This window comes from Physeter macrocephalus, chromosome 1 (assembly GCF_002837175.3).
Source record: "Physeter macrocephalus isolate SW-GA chromosome 1, ASM283717v5, whole genome shotgun sequence".
Classification (NCBI taxonomy): Eukaryota; Metazoa; Chordata; class Mammalia; order Artiodactyla; family Physeteridae; genus Physeter; species Physeter macrocephalus.
In genome coordinates, this window is record NC_041214.2 from 80,386,817 (window position 1) to 80,397,978 (window position 11,162).

The following is an 11,162-nucleotide window of genomic DNA, read 5'->3' on the forward strand; positions in this document are numbered from 1 at the left end:
GAGGAACTGCTCTACATGCAGGTATAGAGTTAGTGTGTCTGTGGGAGAAGGTGAGTTCAGGGTCTTCCTACATTGCAATCTTGTACTGGAAATTCATTTCATTTTTAAAATGGGGTTTTTGAAAAGCCAAAGTTTTAAAATTTTTATAAAATACAATTTATTGTGTTTTGTTTTTTTTTAATTTGGCTTGTGGGTTTTTTTTTTTTTTTTTGATATCTTCTCTAGGAAATCTTATCTTCCCCCAACATCATAAGGATTTTCTATGTTTTCTTGTAAAAGTCTTATAATTTAGCTTTGACATTTAGGTCTATGACCCAAAACATGTGTAAGACCTTTACAATGAGAACCATAAGACATTACTGAGAGAAATTAAAGAAGATCTAAATAAAGAGAGAAATATGCCATGTTCATGTATTGGAAGACAAGTTAAGGTGTCATTTCTCCCCAGTTTTATTGGCACAAATTGGTAAACTGATTGTAAATTTTACATGGAAATGCAAAGAATGCAAAATAGTCCAAATAATTTTTAAAAAGAACACAGTTGGAGAACTTATGTTATCTGATATCAAGATTTGATCTAAAGGTACAGTAATTAAGACAGAGTACTGGTACAAGGATAGATATAAAGGTAAAAATAATAAAATTAAATTATATAATCTCTCTCTCTTTTTCTCAACTGGGATTCCCCAATTCAAAGTGCATTTTGATTACCTCAGTGTACCCAAATGCATTGAAGAAGGTTCTATTATATTTCTTTTCCATAAAATTTTGCCACGAAATTTCAAGGTTTTTTGTTTAAATAGCATGTTTAGGAAAGCATCACACTTCCTTTACTAATTTCCTCTGTAAGGATACTAAAAACTAGTATTTTGATTTTTTTTGATGGTTCATACTAGTGAAACATACTAATGCCTTTTTATTTGTTTCCCTCTCCAGAAGAACATTTGTACATATTTTATCAAATATATTACTATTGTCCCTCAAATTTTTTTATTTGCTAAAAAAAATAATTGTGTATGGTCATGGAAACTGAGAAGAGGTAGATGATCAGCAGAGAGATTTTACATTCTGTCAAGAGATCGAATTAATACCTGGTTTTTGATGTTAAACAAACAAAAGAACAAACAAAACTACACACTTTTTTTTCCTGGTGTGGGAAGGATGATAATCATTTTGCAACTCACAGATTCAAATTTAAAAGTATTTCATTACGATGAAGCCATTTCTTATGGAACACTACATAAAGATATGAATTTTACAACCTGCTGAGCATATCAAATAAGTTTAACTATATGATCAAAATCTGAAGACAAAAGACTTCTAAATGGCCCTTACCCTATGAATTCAGGCTTAATTTTCATTTCTTACCATTTATTGTGCCTGAAATATTTAAAGTAAGTTATGAGGGCCTGAAGTATGAAGCACTCCTTATAAAGGAATATTCTTCACTAATAAGTGAATGTAATTTTTCTAACTGTGGAATAAAATATTCATAATGGATTAATGTGAAAGGACAGAGACACAATTAAATGTAATTTCTCCTTATTAAAATTGATGTCAGATATTGGGCTTAGATAAGTATGCTTTAATAGAAAATATGAATGTAGCAGAGCATAAAATATGTTACTATATTACTTTTTTCTTGCAGTCCTAAAATGCAAGAGTATACTCGGAAGTCCGCAGGTAGATCCATTACTCATTGCTATTATTATGAGCAAATTAAGGCTCACAGCCCATTAGGTACCATAGTCCCTATTGCAAAAGCAACATTTAGTAAACAAATTGGCTTGATGATGCCTGAGTTAACATCCACATTAGCTCTCTATTGACAACCTGGAGGAAATCACCTTCCAGAGTCTGTTAGTGCATATGGAAATACATTTTGGCCCTGGATGGACATAGATAACACCCTTGCAGAGTTCTGTGGGCATTCAGACTGAGAAGCAAAACGCAGATTTTTTATTACTTTTTAGTATCAACAAATTCGAGACAATGATGGCCATTGAATGATAATCATTGATCATTTACCTTTATGAAATGTGAGATACATGTGAGGACCTCAGAAGCAACTTTCAGAGATTATTATAAAAAGGCACCGTTGTCAGTCAAATTGTTTTATCAAGCAAGAGTAAGGGATTACTCCCAATTCTGGCCTTTAGCAGGAGATAAAGATAGGCTGATGGCAACTCAAAGGACTATCAAAAATTCTGGTCTTTAGTAGGCTTATAGATAACACTGTTACATCCACGTCAAGTTGGTTTATCAAGAATATTTGTGACCCTGAAGTAACTAACTCCCTTCTTCAGTTACAAGACTCTTCTATCAGATGGGAACAGATTTTCAGGAACTTCTGGATTTATCTTATCACCCCATCCCCAGTTTCCCAGAATTCATCTTCTAAAGAATCATGCAACGACACACCATTTGAAATGAAAAGTCCTCCATTATAGGAATATAGAAAGTTATCCCTATACTACCTCCTAAGAACCAGCATAGATCCTTCAATATTATAGAGAATTACATGTTTCCCTCCTGACTTCTGTTTCCCAATTGCTCCATGTTTTCCAACCTCTATGTCTTTGCTGAAGTTACTCCTACCTTCTTCATGCCCTGCAACCCCTTTTCACCAATCACAAGTATAAATAATTATCCAAAGCCTGTCTCAAATGCTGCCTTCTGACAGAAGCCAGACAAGAAACCAGTCCTTTCCTTCTCTCTTTCTAATAAATACTGCAATATTCCCCTGCTATGAATTGCCTGTTCAAAACTTTGACCCATTTTTCTGTTGGGTCGTTCAGGAACGCTTCTTTATACTCCCAAAGTATATATAACATCTCCCTTCTTCAAATTATTGTAGAAATTTTGGCTCTTTTCAGGCAATCATATTAATTCAGGTTGTGTTACAGGGACTTACATAATTGACTGATCCCCATGATAAGATCTTGAGAACCTTTACAGCAAAAACATTTATTTATGTACTCCATGGGATCCCAGCCTATGCCTGATAGAAAGACTTCAAATAAGTACATACAGTGGTAAGCCCACATTTTTAAGAGAATTTTTTAAACAATCAAGACAGCAAGTCTTTGCAAGAAAGGAGTTTGATATTTAGGCCAGTTAATGTTCTCACGGTGAGAGTTGAAAGGTACATTGCTCCTTGGTTTATAGGAATTATGTCTTGATAGTGCCAGATGAAGGAATAAAATGAATATAACTTTCATATCAAAAGTCAAATAGACATAGCACCAGGGATCCAATTAAATGTTCAAAGTTAAGAGTTAGGGGACACCAGAAAACTTGTGTTATCAACAAAGAAACTATTTACATTTGTGATTAAAAGCAGCCCACATTCTATCAAATGACTATGTTTGGAAATGGGAATCCCTCGTACCTATATAAAGCAACACAGTAAAACAGAGAGCTTTAAACTCACCACTAGGGTAAAATTCTCCAGATGGTCTCAGTCACATTACTGTATTTAGAAAGGAGCACGCAGGAGCAAGGTTTCTGAAGTCATATTATCTTCCTTTAAGACCTGGCTTTGTCACTTACTGGTGTGTGTCCTTGGGCAAGTCACCTAACCTATCTGGACATAAGTTTCCTCCCCTGGTGAAGCACATATAATGTTTTATTATATAATAATATTATTATTCAATATGTTTCAAAAGGTATAATCATACCTACTTAAGCAGAGTTACTGTGGGAATTACATGTCAATGCATAAAAAGGGCTTTGCAAAGCACCTAGCACATCTATAAATACCATCTTTACTGTTATTGTTATTGCCAAAGAGTCTGCGGATACCCCGCATGACTGATCCTCATTTGGAATAACACTGCTGAGAGCTTGTTTGTTATGAAATTTAATTTCCTTATAAATAGATCAAGATGTGGGACTAAGAACAAAAATGCGGTCCCTGACTCTACTGAAATAAAAGCATACAGGTACCAAAAATAATAACAGCAAAAAGTGGGGGAGGTGAGAAGGGGAAGAAAAAGAGAATGTATGTTGGGTAGGAAGGTTACAACAGACAAGATATTTCGATTTATGTCTGGAATTTTTTTTAAAAACAGCAAATGAGAACAGGTTGCCACAAGATGTGGAATAGCCCACATTGTAGAATAAGGTAGGTTGGAGCTAAGAAAGAGGTAAAGTGAAGGCTGAACTGCAGACCATTCTAAACTAAAGGTTTCCTGGACATGATGACTACAATTTCAATCTGAATCGCAGGGTCGGAAAAGGTGGATTTACACTTCCTTAGTCCCATACTTAGAGGGCACTGCCACATTTCCTAAGGCTATTAAACATTTCAAAATCCATGATGGGTATATTCAGCAACAAACCACAGCCAACGCCAGCCAAAAACCACTCTGATGCTGAAGTGGTGTGAGGGTCTAGAACTGCCTAAGAGCACAGATATTACTGAATATGTGCTTTCCCCATCTCAAAGCTGATGTCAACTGGGAAGGGGAAAATTGGCATCAGTAATTTCTTAGTTCTCTTCCAGAAGAGTGAAAAAGGATGATAGGTGGGAAGGAGTTCGGAAATTCATCCACAGGAAATTTAGTCTGGGTTACTTACTGTCTACCAGGGTTGGCAGGCCCATGGGTATACAGGGAAGGGCTCTTGCGTAAAACACTGCCTCGTAGAACCTTTGAGCCAAAAGAGACAATCTTAACAAATGTCTCGGGATTCTAGAATCCAGGTCCCCCCACTTCCAATCTAGAACTCTCTTCATTATCTCACTCACAACTTCATTTACTTGTTCTTTCTTACATTTTTATTTTGCTAGTTAGGTCTATTTCTCTTTTTAAAATGTATTTTATGATTACAAAAATAGCACATGTTCATTGTAGTTACTTGGAAAATTAAGGAAAATTATGAAGAAAGTAATAAGCATACGATCTGATTAGTGAGAACTAGTCTGTTTACATTTTAATGTGTTTTCTTAAAGAACTTCTACACGTATTTTTAACTTAACGTTTGATCATACTAAATACACAAGTTTAAACCATTCCCCCTCCCACAGAAGAGCATTTTCCTAAATACATTAAATTCTTCAAATACAGTATTTTAATAACGCATCATTTGGGATCTACAACATTTTATAAAACAGGTCCCCTACTTTTGGTCATTTCAACTTTCAATTTCTCATTATAAATTGTTCCTCAGTGAACATTTTTTGTAAATAGGTTTTGTTCAAATTTCTATTTCCTTGGGATAGATAGATGATATATGTGTTTATATGTGCATCTATCTCCCTGTCTGCCTGCCTATCATCTATTTGGATTGAGAAATATGAAACATTTAAAGTTCTTGAAGAATAGTGCCAAATAATTTTCCAGAACTACTGGGCTAACTTACACTCCCACCAGCTGCAGATGAGAGTAGTTGTTTTCCCTAAATCTTTGCTAATTTCATATGAAAAACTAGAATTCAGTTGCTTTAATTTTCGTTCCATTTTAGTGAGAATAAAATTTAAGTTAATCATCCACTGTACTTATTCTGTTAAGAATTGTTTACAGCCTTTGTGTTTCCCTATTGGGATTTCTCCAACTGTGTAAAAGTTTTCATATCATATATATCATATATAATAAATATTTATTATATTTATTGCAAATATAATTCCCATTTATTTTTTCTTAATTTTAATCTCTGACATTTATAAATACTTTAAATTTTTTCTCAAATCTATTGCTAATATCTTTTGTTATTGTTCTTATTGCTTTATAAGCATAAAGCATAAAGAACATCCTTTCTCAATACTAGATCAGATCAATTCAGATCTGATTACATTTCATCAGAGGTTATTTTAAAATTGTTATTAGTTTTTAAACTTTGAATTCTTTAATTCATCTGGATTGAGCAGATAGTATGAGTCAAGGAAATTTTGTTTTTCCAAAAGCACTATTCTTTGGATAAGCCATAAACCTTATTTTTAAAGTAGTTTAAACTTTCAGCAGAGGTTTGTGACAGGTCCTGTCTACCTCTCCTAATTTCACTCATCCAAACCACCTCTTGCATGCAAGGCTAGCGGGTACCCTAAGTCAGAATCCCTCTAACTCTGCTAGAATGGTTAAATGAAGCAGCTGGCCTATCCTATGTTCACCTTTGCAAACTGGCCATGGTTGGTTTATAACTTCTTATGTCTGACATATCATTCTGAAAAGATTTTGGGGCATTTCTCTTCCTCTATGACTTTAAAATAGATTAGGACATTACATACAATGAAAATTGGATCACAGTTAAGGTGATTTAACTTGGTTAATTCATTGAAGCATTTTGCCTTTGTACCTATAATACCTTTATTGTTGACATGCTTAGGGCAGCTCTGCTGAAAGATTAATCAGACCATTTAACTGCCTGAAACAAACACACAATAACCTCTGAGGAACAAGGTTAGAAATGTCAAGGTCAGTGGTCACTGCATCATGACCTGCCTTAATGAGAAGAATCAGACTCAACAGCATTTGAATTTATAGATATGGATCAGTTGGGCTACCTGCTAAAAAAAAAGAATTCTGCTTGTGATCAAAGATTTGAACTACACTAATTTGAACGACATATGCATATAACTTTCAAGGGTGGAATAACTGAATGCTGGGTTCACATGTAGAGGATGGCATTCTTGAATTCAGGGCACAGGGTGACACTGAGTGGCTACAATTTCAAGAAGGGCTGAATACCCTCAGGCTCTTGACCATATGCTCCCCAAACCTATCAGTGTTTCTCCTGGACTCTTTTCAAACTCAGCAAATGCATCCTTTCCATTGAAGTCATTGGGATGGATGACAATCTTCACAGGTCATCTAATCCATGCACCTGCCTTTAGGCAGGGCTGCTCTTAAAACCACCCAAGACAGATGGTTCTTTACTGTTCTCAAAATTCCCCAGGGAAGGAGGTTCCACGGGCTGCCACAATAATCCATTCCCATGTCTCCCAGTCACCCGTAGGACACTGAATCCTAAGTATTTAGTTAATAGCAGGTGGCAATGAGACAACTCTTTGTCTCTCTCTGAGGAATTGGAAACTGGCCAAATTAGCCATGGGGCAATTGCCAAAGTGTACAGGAACCCCAATGTTGCTCTGAGCTTTACAGATATCAAGTTAAGTGAGGGTATTTAGTGTTCCCAGCTGACAAAACACCAAATCCAGCAATGAGCTGGGCACGTTTTATAATGCTCAGTCTGGAATTTATATGTCAGTAATAAATTTCAAGGCTTACTTTCTTTCAATTTAAAAAACAGAAAGATAAAAAGATGAATATAACTTGGGAATAAATTTGAAATAAATTTAAAATAACTTGGGAATAAATTTCTAAATAATTATTAGATGGAAGAACAACTGAATTATAAAATATTTATAATAAATCTAAAAAGACATATCAAAAACCCATGGGATACAGATGAAGTTAGAGGAATATTTATAAAATTAAATGCTTTCATTATTAAACAAAAGAGATAGAGAATAAATGAACTAACATTCAGATTAAGATGCTACAACAATGGATAACTAAATGAGCTAAAATAAGGTAGGAAATATAAATTAATAACACACTAAATGTAATGAGTTAGAAAACAAACAAAAAAACAACTCCACACACATATACATATACACATAAGAAAACTCTTAGAAGAGCTTAGTTAAAAGGAAAACAGGAAAATTAGGCAAAATTTTTTAAAAGAGATAAATATAGACAAAGATATTTTAAAAATTACAAGTGAGTAATATGCCTACATCATGCTAACACAGTTAAAAATGTTGATGAAATGGATGATTTTTTATAGCATTTGGATATAAACTACCAAATGAATTCCAAGAGAAGTTTAAACCCTTCAGCAATCCCATAGTCACTGAAGAAATTTAAAAGTTTGTTAAAGATTTACCAATGAAAAAGACAGATGACTTTAAAATTCAGTTCACCCTAATGTTTAAGGAAGATATAATTTCTAAATGAATCAAACTATTCTAGACCATATTAAAAAATGGGAAGCTTTCAAACTGATTTTAGGAGGTTAGCCTATGCTTAATACCAAAATATAATATTGTGCAAAAAGAAAAGTAGAGCTCAATCCTAATTTATGAACATAGGTACAGAATTCTAAATGAACAGCATTAACAACTTGAAGCTATCAGTTTATTAAATAGTAAAAATTATAAAGTAAAATGTAAACCAACAATGTAAGTTAAGGATGGGTCTACTTCAGGGATTCTACTAACATAATTCATTTACATGAATAAATAAAAGAAAAAAATGTAAGTAAGGTTAAGTAAATCTGAAAATTTAATAAAATTTAATGGCTATTTCCAATTTAAAAAATACAAGTAAGAGAGAAATAGAATGAAATCTCCTATAATAAAAAAGTATTTGAAGCTACTAGTAAACTTTATGTCAAAATATGAAATGCTGAAGTCATTTCTACTGAAATAAGTAACAAAAAGAGATGTCCAATATCATTGCTACCATTCAGTAACATTTAAAAAAACTATAGTAAAGCCATAGGACAAGAAAATGAAATAACAGTATAAACATTGGAAAAGAAAAGACAAAATTGGTAAATAGCACTGTTTGATTAAAAGAACCCAAGTAACCCCAACAAAAGAATTATAGAACTAATAACATAATTCAGTAATGTGTTTGGATAGGTAAGCAAAAGTCAAGATCTTCCTTTTATACAAGCAATTACCATATAGAAATGGAAACAAACGAATACAAAAATTGCACAATAGGAACAAAAATTGATTTAGTTTACTGAGGAACGATATATGACTTAGATGAAGAAAATTATAAAAAAATGTACTGAAGGGCATAAACAGAATTTAAATAAAGGGAGAGAATATCACAAGGAAGCCTAATTTTAAAAAAAATTGACTCTAGTACAGAATTATGGAGCAACATGCAAATAGTAACTTATTTTTCAGAAGTATTATAGAATTGTTTAGCTTTTTTACAGTTTTTTTGGTGTGTATGTCTGCATGCATATTAGCATGGATATACATATACAGACACATACATATACACAGACACATACATACATACACACATTTTTGGTGAAGGAAAATAAAATGGGATGAGTATACTTTACTGTAGACATAGTCACTCTGCAGCACAGAAATATAGGAATGTTCCATTTAGGCTATGCCTATTGCACAGTAACAATGAGACTTGGGTTAGAATTTAGGACTGTAAGGTAATCATCCCCAAAGAAACAAAGTTCAAACCCTCTGTGGACATGACTATGGCAGCAGGAGCTCAGAGATAGCCAGTGCTGGTGCTTTTGCACCAAGTCTGACTTACACTTATTCTCCCACTTTGATACCCATGCCCAAAGGAGTGGCTAGTCGAACTTTTCTCCCTGGCTCAAGTAAGAGAAAATCAAATATCTCTGAGGTGAAACAATAGAATAAAGAGGAGCAGAAAGAAGAAAATTTACAACTCTAATAGTTTAAAGAATATTTTTCACTGATATTATTCAGTTTGATCTATATCTCAGTACTATAGGAGACATATTTAACAATTTTATGAAGAAGAAATATGAATCAGACACCATAAAAATTTTTGACTTTTCTCTTGTCACTAGGATATCCTTTTATGATCAATATTGGTTCATCTAATTCTTATAATCAGTCAGCATTAATACGGCAACTTACAGTGCAGTGGTTCCTGGAAGAGGGAATTGTGGATGTAAATGCAAGTGTATCTTGAGGACTATTAAAAAGCATCCCCTTATTTCTCCTCCTACCCAGACCTCAGAATAAGTTCACTCATTTCTGAATTGTGTCTGACCTGATTCTTATGGTCAGAAATAAACATTTCCACTTGGGAGCCATGTTTGGTTTCTAATTGAGAAAGAACCCAAGCTTTGATGAACACGTCCTTTCCCATAGTACCAGTCATAAGACTCTTTATTTCCCTTTAGTGTCTTCCATAGAGCTACTACTCAATTCTGGAACTCTTGGCTTAACTATTTACAGGAAACACAACCGTTTTATAGGACTACCTAAGACTGGCAGGGGGTTGGGGATAGAGAAGCTTTCCTCCTGGCCTCTTCTCTTTACCCATAAACTCTTTTTTTTTTTGTTAACATCTTTATTGGAGGATAATTACTTTACAATGATGTGCTAGTTTCTGCTTTATAACAAAGTGAATCAGTTATACATATACATATATCCCCATATCTCTTCCAGCTTGCATCTCCCTCTCTCCCACCCTCCCTATCCCACCTCTCTAGGTGGTCAAAAAGCACCAAGCTGATCTCCCTGTTCTATGCGACTGCTTCCCACTAGCTATCTATTTTACATTTGGTAGTGTATATATGTCCATGCCACTCTCTCACTTTGTCCCAGGTTACCCTTCCCCCTCCCCTTATCCTCAAGTCCATTCTCTACTAGGTTGGGGTCTTTATTCCCATCTTGCCTCTAGGTTCTTTATGACCATCTTTTTGTTTGTTTTTTAGATTCCATATATATGTGTTAGCATACGGTATTTGTTTTTCTCTTTCTGACTTACTTCACTCTGTATGACAGACTCTAGGTCCAATCACCTCACTACAAATAACTCAATTTCGTTTCCTTCTATGGCCGAGTAATCTTCCATTGTATATATGTGCCACGTTCTTCTTTATCCATTCATCTATTGATGGACACTTAGGTTGCTTCTGTCCTGGCTATTGTAGATAGAGCTGCAATGAACATTGTGGTACATGACTCTTTTTGAATGATGGTTTTATCAGGGTATATGCCCAGTAGTGGGAATGCTGAGTCGTGTGGTATTGCTATTTTTAGATTTTAAGGAACCTCCATACTGTTTTCCAGAGTGGCTGTATCAATTTACATTCCCACCAACAATGCAAGAGGGTTCCCTTTTCTCCACACCCACTCCAGCATTTACTGTTTGTAGATTTTTTGCTGATGGCCATTCTGACCAGTGTGAGATGATATCTGATTGTAGTTTTGATCTGCATTTCTCTAATGATTAATGATGTTGAGCATTCTTTCATGTGTTTGTTGGCAATCTGTATATCTTCTTTGGGGAAATGTCTATTTAGGTCTTCTGCCCTTTTTTGGATTGGGTTGTTTGTTTTTTTGAATTGATCTATATTTCTGTATTTGTGCCAGTACCATACTGTGTTGATTACTGTAGCTTTGTAGTATAGGCTGA

General features: G+C 34.3%; 1 protein-coding gene across 14 annotated transcripts in view; it reads right to left on the minus strand.

Annotated features, from left to right (window-relative positions):
• Positions 1-11,162, minus strand: part of LPP (LIM domain containing preferred translocation partner in lipoma) — a 745,137-nt gene that overhangs the window by 151,448 nt on the left and 582,527 nt on the right. The gene's annotated exons all lie outside the window — the stretch shown is intronic.